Source organism: Apium graveolens, chromosome 1 (genome assembly GCF_009905375.1).
Source record: "Apium graveolens cultivar Ventura chromosome 1, ASM990537v1, whole genome shotgun sequence".
In the NCBI taxonomy this organism is placed as follows: domain Eukaryota; kingdom Viridiplantae; phylum Streptophyta; class Magnoliopsida; order Apiales; family Apiaceae; genus Apium; species Apium graveolens.
This window is the reverse complement of record NC_133647.1, coordinates 187,515,473-187,526,293: the sequence shown is the minus strand read 5'-3', so window position 1 is coordinate 187,526,293 and position 10,821 is coordinate 187,515,473.

Sequence of the window (10,821 nt, the reverse complement as noted above, 5' to 3'; positions counted from 1 at the left end):
TCAGTATCAGAATATGAGTCTTCATTTTCAAATCTCAGCTGATCATGATCAATGAAATCTTTAAGACCAGTGATCTTCTTGTCATCAAAAGAGACATTGATAGATTCCATGACCACTTTTGTTCTCAAATTATAGACTCTGAAGGCTTTTGTGGAAAGTGGATATCCAACAAAGATTCCTTCATCAGCTTTTAGATCAAACTTTGATAGCTGTTCAGGATGAGTCTTGAGAACAAAACATTTGCATCCAAATACATGAAAATATTTCAGATTTGGCTTCTTTTTCTTCACCATCTCATATGGTGTTTTTCCATGCTTGTTAATGAGTGTTGCATTTTGAGTAAAACAAGCAGTCTGCACAGCTTCAGCCCAGAAATAGGTTGGAAGCTTTGCTTCTTCAAGCATTGTACGTGCAGCTTCAATGAGAGTTCTATTCTTCCTTTCAACAACTCCATTTTGCTGTGGAGTTCCAGGAGCAGAAAATTCCTGCTTTATTCCATGGCTTTTGCAGAACTCTTCCATTATCAGATTCTTGAACTCAGTGCCATTATCACTCCTTAGAATTTTCACAGAATCTTTGACCATTTTATCCAGCTGTTTGATATGATCAATCAAGATAGATGCAGTTTCACTTTTTGTGTGCAAGAAATACACCCATGTGTATCTGGTGAACTCATCCACTAGGACCAACGCATACTTCTTCTTTGCAATAGACATGACATTTACTGGACCAAATAGATCAACATGTATAAGATGATAAGGCTCAAGAATTGATGATCTAGTCTTGCTCTTGAATGAAGATTTTCTTTGTTTGGCTTTCTGACATGAATCACAAAGACCATCAGGAGCAAATACTGTGTTTGGCAATCCTCTCACAAGATCTTTCTTGACCAGTTCATTTATCTTGTTAAAATTTAAATGAGAGAGTTTCTTATGCCAATTCCAGCTTTCTTCAATTGATGCTCTACTTAACAGACAGATTGCAGAGCCATCAGCACTTGTTGAAAGCTTAGCTTCATAAATGTTACCACGTCTATATCCTTTCAGAACAACTTTGCCTTTAGATTTACTCACAATTTCACAGTGTTCTTCAAAGAAATCAACATGATAACCTCTGTCACAGATTTAACTTATACTCAGAAGGTTGTGTTTAAGTCCTGAGACCAGAGCTACTTCTTTAATGATGACATTCCCAAGATTGATATTGCCATATCCCAATGTTTTTCCAATGTTGCCATCTCCATAAGAGACACTTGGGCCAGCTTTCTCCACAAAGTCTGATAGCAGGGCCTTATTTCCAGTCATATGACCTGAACATCCACTGTCCAGAACTAGAATATTTTTCCTGTTGCCCTGCAATCATAAGGACCACTAATTATTAGTTTTAAGGACCCAGACTTGCTTGGATCCTTTGGTCTTATTAAGTTTGTTAACATTTGCAGCGGATTTAGCATCAGAGTTTATGTTAACATTTTTCTTATCAGAAATTACATTATCAGACTTTGAATCAGAATTTATACTAGAAGGAACAATGGAAACTTTCTTCAAAGAAGGTTTTATTTGATAATAATCATAGTACAGACTATGATATTCCTTACAAGTATAAATGGAATGCCATAAACTACCACAATGAAAACAAGGATTTTGTGGTTTGTATCTAACTGACTGACTCTTAACTCCTGATTTCGAAGGTAAGGAGTTAATATTCTTATTTTTCCTGCAAAAAGAAGCCAGATGGTTAGAACTTCCACAGTTATGACATGTTTTCCTAGGTGCATCAGGAACAGATTTATAATCATTGCTTTTATTCACACCTTCCTTTCCATTCCTATTTTTCCTAGGTGATTTTACCTTGTTTACATTCTTGACATCTTTCAGCTTATGCTTAAGCTGCTTCTTTGTCATTAAGCCTATGTTTACTTCAGCTGTCTTTTCCTGTTTTAGTTTGTCAGAAGTTAATTCCTCTTTAACTTCTGATTTCTCATTATCAGTCATTACAGTTACAAACTTAACAGGTTTTAACTTTGGCTTTTGCTTAACAACAGGCTTAATTTCTTCAGTTCCTTTATCATTCTTATTTTCTCCATAACCTAAGCCCTCTTTCCAATTTTCACTACTTAGCAAATTTTGAGTTGTTCTGCCAGAGTTAGTCCAAGTCCTGATTATTTCTCTTTCCTTTTCTAACTCAGTTTTTAGAGATTCATTCATTTTTAGCACTTCATCCCTAACATAAAAAGCATCATCTCTATCCTTCTGAGTTTGATGGAATATGACTAACTCTTTTTCTAAGAAATCATTTCTTTTCTTATATGCGAGATTTTCAGAAGTTAATCTTTCACATGTTCAAGTTTGATCTCTATAGCTAACAAACATGGTTTTAAGATATCTTCTCAACTCATTAATATCATCAGTATGAAAAGCATAAGTGGTCTGAGGTACCTTTGTTTCAGCAGCTTCAGAACTGCTCTCAGCACTTTCTTTATCAGCATTTGCCATTAATGCATAGTTCTCTTCACTTTCAGAGTCTGAGGTGTCTGTCCAGCTTTTCTGCTTTGTGACAAGAGCCTTGCCTTTGTCACCCTTTACCTTCTTGCAGTCAGGAGATATGTGGCCTTTCTCACCACAGTTATAGCATTTAACATTGGTGTAATCTCCTCTGTCAGACTTTCCTCCTCTGCCTTCACATCTTCTGAAATTCTTCTTATCAGAACTTATGCTTTTCCTGGAAACCTTCTTTCCCTTCCTGAACTTCCTGTATGCAATCTTTGTAATTCCTTTCACCATAAGAGCATACAGCTTCATCATCTCCTCATCAGCATCAGTCTCAGGCAAGCTTTCAGAATCTGAGTCATCATCACTCTCAGAACTTGATGACTCAGTATCAGACTTTATGAAAAGAGCTTTACCCTTGTCTTTCTTTGAGGAAGCTGCTTTGGAGAATTCTTCTTCAGCCTTAAGAGCAACTGTCCTTGACTTTCCTCCTTTCCTCTTGCTTCTTTGTTCCATCTCCAGCTCGTGTGTCTTGAGCATTCCATAGATTTCGTCAAGAGTTGTTTCATCAAGATTGTAGTTGTCTCTTATTGCCGTTGCCTTCAAATCCCAGCATTCAGGAAGAGCTAACAGGAACTTAAGGTTTGAGTCTTCAAGATTATACTCTTTATCAACCAATGACAAATCATTCAAAAGTTTGACAAATCTATCATATAAATCATTCAATGACTCATTAGTCTTTGAGTCAAAGTGTTCGTACTCTTGAGTGAGTATTGTCTTTCTGTTCTTCTTAATTGTGTCAGTTCCCTGACATCTTGTTTCCAGAGCATCCCATATTTCCTTAGCAGTCTTGCAGTTGATTACCCTGTTTGACATTACATTGTCAATGGCACTATGCAGTAAGTGTCGTACCTTAGCATCCTTAGCAATTGATGCTATGTCCTCAGCAGTATAATCACTCTTCTCCTTTGGTACGGTCGTTGCTGCTTCACCTGCAACTGCAACAGCGAGTTTGGTTGGTTTGTGAGGACCTTCCTTGATTCTATCCAGGTATTCTGGATCTGTTGCTTCCAGGAACATGGTCATCCTTACCTTCCATATGGGATATTCAGATGGTCTCAGTATGGGGACTCTGATGGTCTCATACCGACTCTGAATTTGTGTCTTTGGTGGTTCCTCAGTTTTGGTAGGCTTAGTTGGAGTTTCTGTGTCCGACATGATTGTGTTTGGATCTTTAACTGTATGTAAGTTAACAGATAAGCTCTGATACCAATTGTTAGGTCACACACACACTGTAGAGGGGGGTGAATACAGTGTATAGTACACTCAAATCGAACTTAAAGAACTTGAGTAACAAACTTAATTGAAACAATAAACTCTGTTACAATATGAAACTGTTACCTCTCAGTGATGAACAAATATCACGAGAGCTGCTAGGGTTACAATGAATAATCTTCTCGAATATGATAACACTTCTAGTGTAAACCCTATGCCTGTGTTTATATACTACACAGTTACAAGATAATCGCTAATTGATATGGAATATAATTCTGCTTCCTAAAATATATCAATCAGATATCTTTAATTCCAAGTATTCCATTCTTCACGGAATTCCTTCTTCATGCATATCTCTTCTTATGTTTTATCTCTATCTTCTTTCCTTTAATCAGCTACTGTCCTTATCTGATCGTCCTTCAGCACTTAAGTTCTGATATCTATCTTCTAATGATTATCTCCTGATAATATAAGTACTGATATCCTTAAGTACTGACTTTCAGTATAAGTACTGATCACCAGTTAAGTACTGATCTATCCTGTTCACACAAGATCTGAAAACTAAACATAAGACATATTAGCCATGACATTATCAAATATATCTAACATAACCGATGGGCTTTTTAAGCTCAATGTAATGTCCGTTAAGGACGATAATGAAATGAAAAATTCTTCTGCTTACTTGCTGAGTCTCCTAATTTATGGCATGCTAGATTAGGACATGTAAATTATGACATTTTACGACGTTTAAGTGCAAAAGAATACATACCAAAACTTACTATTGATTCAAAACATAAGTGTGAGACTTGTGTTGAGGCAAAATTAACGATATCATCATTTAAACGTGTGGAAAGGAACACCAAAGTGCTAGACCTAATACATAGCGACATATGTGATTTAAAATTCGCTCCAACAAGAGGAGGAAACAAGTATTTTATTACATTCATTGATGGTTGTACAAAATACTGCTATGTATATTTGTTGAAAAGCAAAGACAAAGCTATAGATAAATTTAAAATCTATAAAGAAGAAGTTGAGATACAACAAACTGAGAAAATCAAAACGATACGAAGTGATCGTGGAGGTGAATATGTTGAACCATTTGGGGAATTATGTTCACAACATGGTATAATCCATGAGGTCACAGCACCATACTCCCCCCAGTCAAATGATGTGGCTGAAAGGAAGAATCGCACTCTGAAAGAGATGATGTATGCGATGTTGTTAAGCTCTGGGCTTCCACAATCGATGTGGGGAGAAGTCATCTTAAGCGCAAATAATATTTTAAATATTACGATGCGCAAGAATAAGGATGTAAGTCCTTATGAAATGTGGAAGAAAAAGAAACCAAGTTACCAACACCTGAAAGTGTGGGGGTGCCTTGCAAAGGTACTGATCCCTACACCGAAGAAGGTGAAGATAGGTCCTAAGACTGTGGATTGTATCTTCATCGGATATCCTCCACACAGTACTGCATATCGGTTTCTTGTTCATGAATCCAAGATTCCTGATATTCAAAAGAATACCATTATGGAATCAAGGAACATTCTTTGAGACGATGTTTCCCTGTAATCCAGTAAACCAACAACCTACGATGTCTAAACGATCTCATGAGTCTGTAGATGACGATAATGAGAGTGACGAAAGTGAAGACAAAAATGTGGGGGTAGTGAGAAGGAGCAAAAGACAACGAACGGAGAAATCCTATGGGTCTGATTTTATGACCTATTTGCTCGAAGAAGGTGACCCAAAAACCTATAAGGAGGCGGTTACCTCACCTGATGGGCCTATGTGGAAAGAGGCCATCAAGAATGAAGTTGATTCAATTATGCAGAATCATACTTGGGAACTAGTGGATTTGCCAACTGGTTGCAAACCATTAGGTAGCAAGTGGATTTTCAAGAAGAAGTTGAAAACTGGCGGCACTATTGATAAGTATAAGGCCAGACTTGTGATTAAAGGATACAAGCAACAAAAAGGTCTTGATTACTTTGATACATATTCTCCTGTAACGAGAATAACGTCCATAAGGATGATATTTACTATTGCTGCAATGCGTAATCTAATTATACATCAAATGGATGTGAAAACAGCTTTCCTATATGGAGACATAGATGAGGAAATCTATATGGAACAACCCGAAGGGTTTGTTGTCTCAGGACAAGAAAGGAAAGTTTGTAGATTGGTGAAATCATTGTATGGTTTGAAGCAAGCGCCTATGAAATGGCATGAAAAATTTGATGAGGTCGTGATGGTCAATGGCTTCAAAATCAATGAATGTGATAGTTGTGCCTATTACAAGGATAACGAGAGTGGCTATGTCATGATGACACTATATGTAGATGATCTACTTATTGCCGGAAGCAATGATAAAGTGATCAAATCTACCAAGGACATGTTGAAATCAAGATTCGACATGAAAGACATGGGACTAGCAAATGTAATTCTAGGAATTCAAATTTCTAGAACATCAGAGGGTCTCGCATTAAGTCAACCACATTATGTTGACAAGATCCTTGAGAAGTTTCTTAAGGATGACTTTGAGAAAGCTAGAACACCTGTGGATATGACTTTGCACCTATCCAAGAACAAAGGTGTAGATGTTTCCCAATTGGAATACTCGAGGATAATTGGTAATCTGATGTACCTCATGAGCTGTACAAGACCAGACATTGCATACTCAATTAGCAAGTTGAGTAGGTTTACGAGTAATCCGGGAGCTGATCACTGGAAAGCGATCATAAGGGTACCAAGGTACTTGAGGGGAACTCGAGACTATGGACTGCACTATGGCAGATACCCAGCAGTATTAGAAGGATATACTGACGTAAATTGGATATCTAGCAAGAAAGCACTTAAGTCAACGAGTGGCTATGTGTTTACATTAGCTGGAGCGGCAATATCATGGAAATCCTCAAAACAAACGGTGATAACTTATTCCACGATGGAAGCTGAGTTCGTGGCACTAGATAAATGCGTCGAAGAGGCTAAATATCTACGTCAGTTTCTGGAGGATATTCCAAGATGGCCAAAGCCTGTAACTGCAATAGGGATTCACTGTGATAGTCAATCCGCTATTGGCAGAGCACAGAGCACGATGTATAATGGAAATTCTCGTCATATACGACGACGACACAGTTCCATTAGACAATTGATCTCAACCGGAATTATCACTATTGACTATATACCGTCAAAAGATAATATCACGGATCCACTAACCAAAGGGTTATCAAGAGAAGTGGTTGAGAAATCATCGAGAGCGATGGGCCTTAAGCCTATTTCTTAACGGCATCATGGTGGACATCCAACCATTGCTGACTGGAGATCCCAAGAACTTGGTTCAATGGGACAACTAAATTATGATGACCAAATCACTGTGGGGGTAACCCCTGGCCTGTTCCTATGATGAGGAAACAGTGAGACCCGTAAGGTACGAGGTTAAGCTTTGAGCTTTTAATGATCTTTAGAAACTCCTGCAGAATCAGGACGATGTTCCATGGCCAAAATGGACATACTTATGAGAGCTGAACGAGTCGGAAACGATATAGTGATAAGTATATCATCGTTTACAGAAACGGTCGAACAGTTCAAGGATAAGCACGTCTACTGTCTACCAGTAAAGTCGGTATGCTTAGTCGAGCGAAGGTTCAAGGAGCATTCTCTACCTATCGTATGTTATATCTGATCGAAGAAACTATCACCAAGTCAAACTTCGTGTATGTCTGTCTGGTGTGTGCTACTGAAATATCAATTTCATCCATGTGGGGGATTGTTGGAAAATATGGGTATTGAGCCCCACATTGTCAAGGCATTTTGAGCCGTTCTTGAGTGGGTGACACTTGGAGTATGTTCTCCTCCGTGAGAGCTTTCCGAGACACTTTGAAACACTCAAAATGGTTAAGGGATGAATGAGATACGATCATTCAAAGTTGGTCCCTTGAAGGTGGAAATGTAGATGTGAAAACTTGTATCCCACATTGAAATGGAAAAGGGGTTTCCATTGATTTATATAGCACAACACTTTAGTAGTGTTAGTAAGGTGTTGCTCCATCTCCTACATGTGCGCGCAGGGGGGGTGCAAATTGTGAGATTTCGAGGGATAATTCGAGGCTTGCGAAGCCTTCGGGCTTGCCCGCGCGTGCGACGTGCGGACACGAATGTAGCAGAAAATGAGCCCGTATAATCACGGACTAGTTTTGCTAATTTTATTTCCACTGGGCTTGGGCTCAAATAATTATTCCAGTTTTGATACGGATAATTAATATAATTTGATTTGACGAAATAATAAATTTGATTCAATTACGGATTTGATTTATTAATCGACAATTAATTAACGTGTTTAATTAATTGTAAATAGTAGCGCACAAGTCATCTAGAGTCTATATATAATATCGTTATAAGGATTAGGGTTAATAAATCTTACACACAGTCGTCTCTAAACACAAACCCTATCATTTTCTCTCTCGTCGGTGATAGTTTCTGTTAGAAAATTAGGATTTTAGAGCTTAATTTAATTATGTTCTTGATATTAATCCTAAAATCTAATGATTGGAAATTGTCCAATGATATTTGAACTTAAATTTTCATGTATGGTTTTAAGAATTTTCTTAATGAAATCCATATGAATTGAGAGTTGAAAGTAGCTTGGAAAAGCTTGAAATTTTGAGAATGTTTGTCCCACATTGAAATAAATAAAGGGGGTTGTGTGCTTTATAAGGTATTATCCACATGAGTAGTATACAACTACTAAGGTGTGTGATGGTCCATTGTGTTGTTGTGTGCTTCGCGCGCGTGCCGCCGCCCCGCCCCGCCACGCACCGGACTGGGTCGGGTCGGGTCGAAGGGCGATTTGGGCGAATGTTTCGGCGTCTCGCGTACGCGAGGCGACCTGGGCGAGGATTTTATTTATTTGAGAATTAATTTTAATTCGAATTTATTTATCGGTGACTGGATTATTATTATAATAAATTGTTGGGCTGGGTTTGATACTGAATTGGGCTAAGTCACTTTGTTAGTGGGCTTAGTCTAAATACATTGAACCTGAACAAATAATCTGATCTGTAACTGATGAATTAAAATTAAATATGATAATAATGTGGGTGTTAAGTGAAAAAACTGTTACAAATAATTTAAATTCAAAATCTGATCAACATTAAAGTGTGGAACAGTTTCATTTTTTCTCTCCTATAAATAGAGGCTAGAGTGAATGTATTTTCTACACCACACAACATTCTTTTCTCTTCTCCCTCTCTGCATTTTTTCTCTCAAAAACACAAGTTCGAAGTGCTGTAGGTTGGTTTTCCGGCGACTGAGGTGCTGGTCGAGGTGGAGGTTTTTGTTGTTGCCTTTAACATAAACTCCGAGATGTTTTATCCTGGTGGAGATATTACACGCATCCCAAACGCAGCAGGTAGGGGCAATATTCTCTTCAAGAGCAGCCAGGACTTCGAGTAAGGCCTGGTGACTCAGCTGTGATCGGTTTTTCTTGGCATTTTGTATCTGTGCACCATTATTTTCAGTCACTGTTGAAAGCTATGGTTTCGGGTACATCTTCGTTTCTCTCTTCGTTATTTCAGTTACTGATTTTGTTTACATGCATGCTTTGTTTTGTTGACTGTGGTCTTGGCCTGAACTTGCTAAATTCTTTATGCACTTGCCTCTGTGTTGCAATATTTGTTAGTGAAATTTACAACAATTTCTTGCTCTGTTCTAACTCGCCGGAGGTGCTGTTTGTACAACGACATCGTCTTCTCGTTTTATCCTGGGAGGCTGTCGGCTCGCACATACGGTGAGAGGCGAAATAACTTTAAGGAGATAGTTCCTTTGAACTGGACTCGAGAACTCTCTCGTATCCTTATCTTTCGTTTATTTTCTGTTTTTCACATTATACTCGCACACTGTTATTCACATACACTATTTCAATTATATGTATTAATCGCATATTGTATTCACAAAACACTTAGACAAAACAGCAAAGACTTAAATGAGTTGTCACTTATAGGCTATAAGTTGGACGGGATTTATAGTAAAATTTTAAATTTTTATATTGGTATTAGTATATGAAAGATGATGTTCATCGTGTGTGACCACAATGTACGAAGAGTACTATAAATACCACGTTATTTACTGTAAATAATGATTGTCATTTGTTGCCGACGATTTGGCATTTTTAGTGACAATAGTAACAAAATTCAAGTGCAGCAGAGATCCAGATCCAACGGTTGTCAAAACAGGCCGACATGTGATAGAACTTGGGCGGATATAGTACTGCCTGCGATACCATTTATAACTCACACTTGTGTTGTGGGTGGGACGGTGATGTGTGTTTCTTTTATTTTACCATCAAGAAATTGGTGAGATTTAATTTTAATCATTATAAACTTGACAAACTATGCCCATTTCACTTACTCTTACAAACTACGCAGAATTACAGGTTTCTCCAGTTATTTCTAATTTTCGTTTATTTTTGTACAAAATTCAGTGTACAAGTCTCCGGCCTAAATGAAGTTTCGAAAAGTTATTTTTGGCAATTCGAACTCTTCATGGAGTAAACAAAAATATACACTTAATCATAACACTAAACGCGTGAATATAAGGAACGGTAGATATTATCCATCCAGAATAGCTTAACCGGTTGAAGCAAAGATTTAGGGACTTATCATCTCGAGTTTCTATATTTGATTCTAAGTATATATTCGGATTTAAGTAGGGGTTATGAGGATGAAATATTCTCCTAATCATGTCTAGGATTAGTCAGGAATGGTTATCCATAATATATATATATACTGAATAATAGAACAATGTAACGGAAGTGGCAGCAAGTTGGTAACGAGTATAATGTGAAGCAACAGGAGCATTTAGGAAAGGAGAGCAATGAAAACGACGCACATTACAATCAGTATGTAAAAGTGAATGAGATATTGGAGTATATAATAGAGTGGTGATCAGTTATTGATGGTGATATATATCAGCCCATTTCCCTCTCGTTTCTGATTTCTGATCACTCACTCAAGGGACCCTACAAACTGATATATCAGCAGGCCATGCATGAACCTAA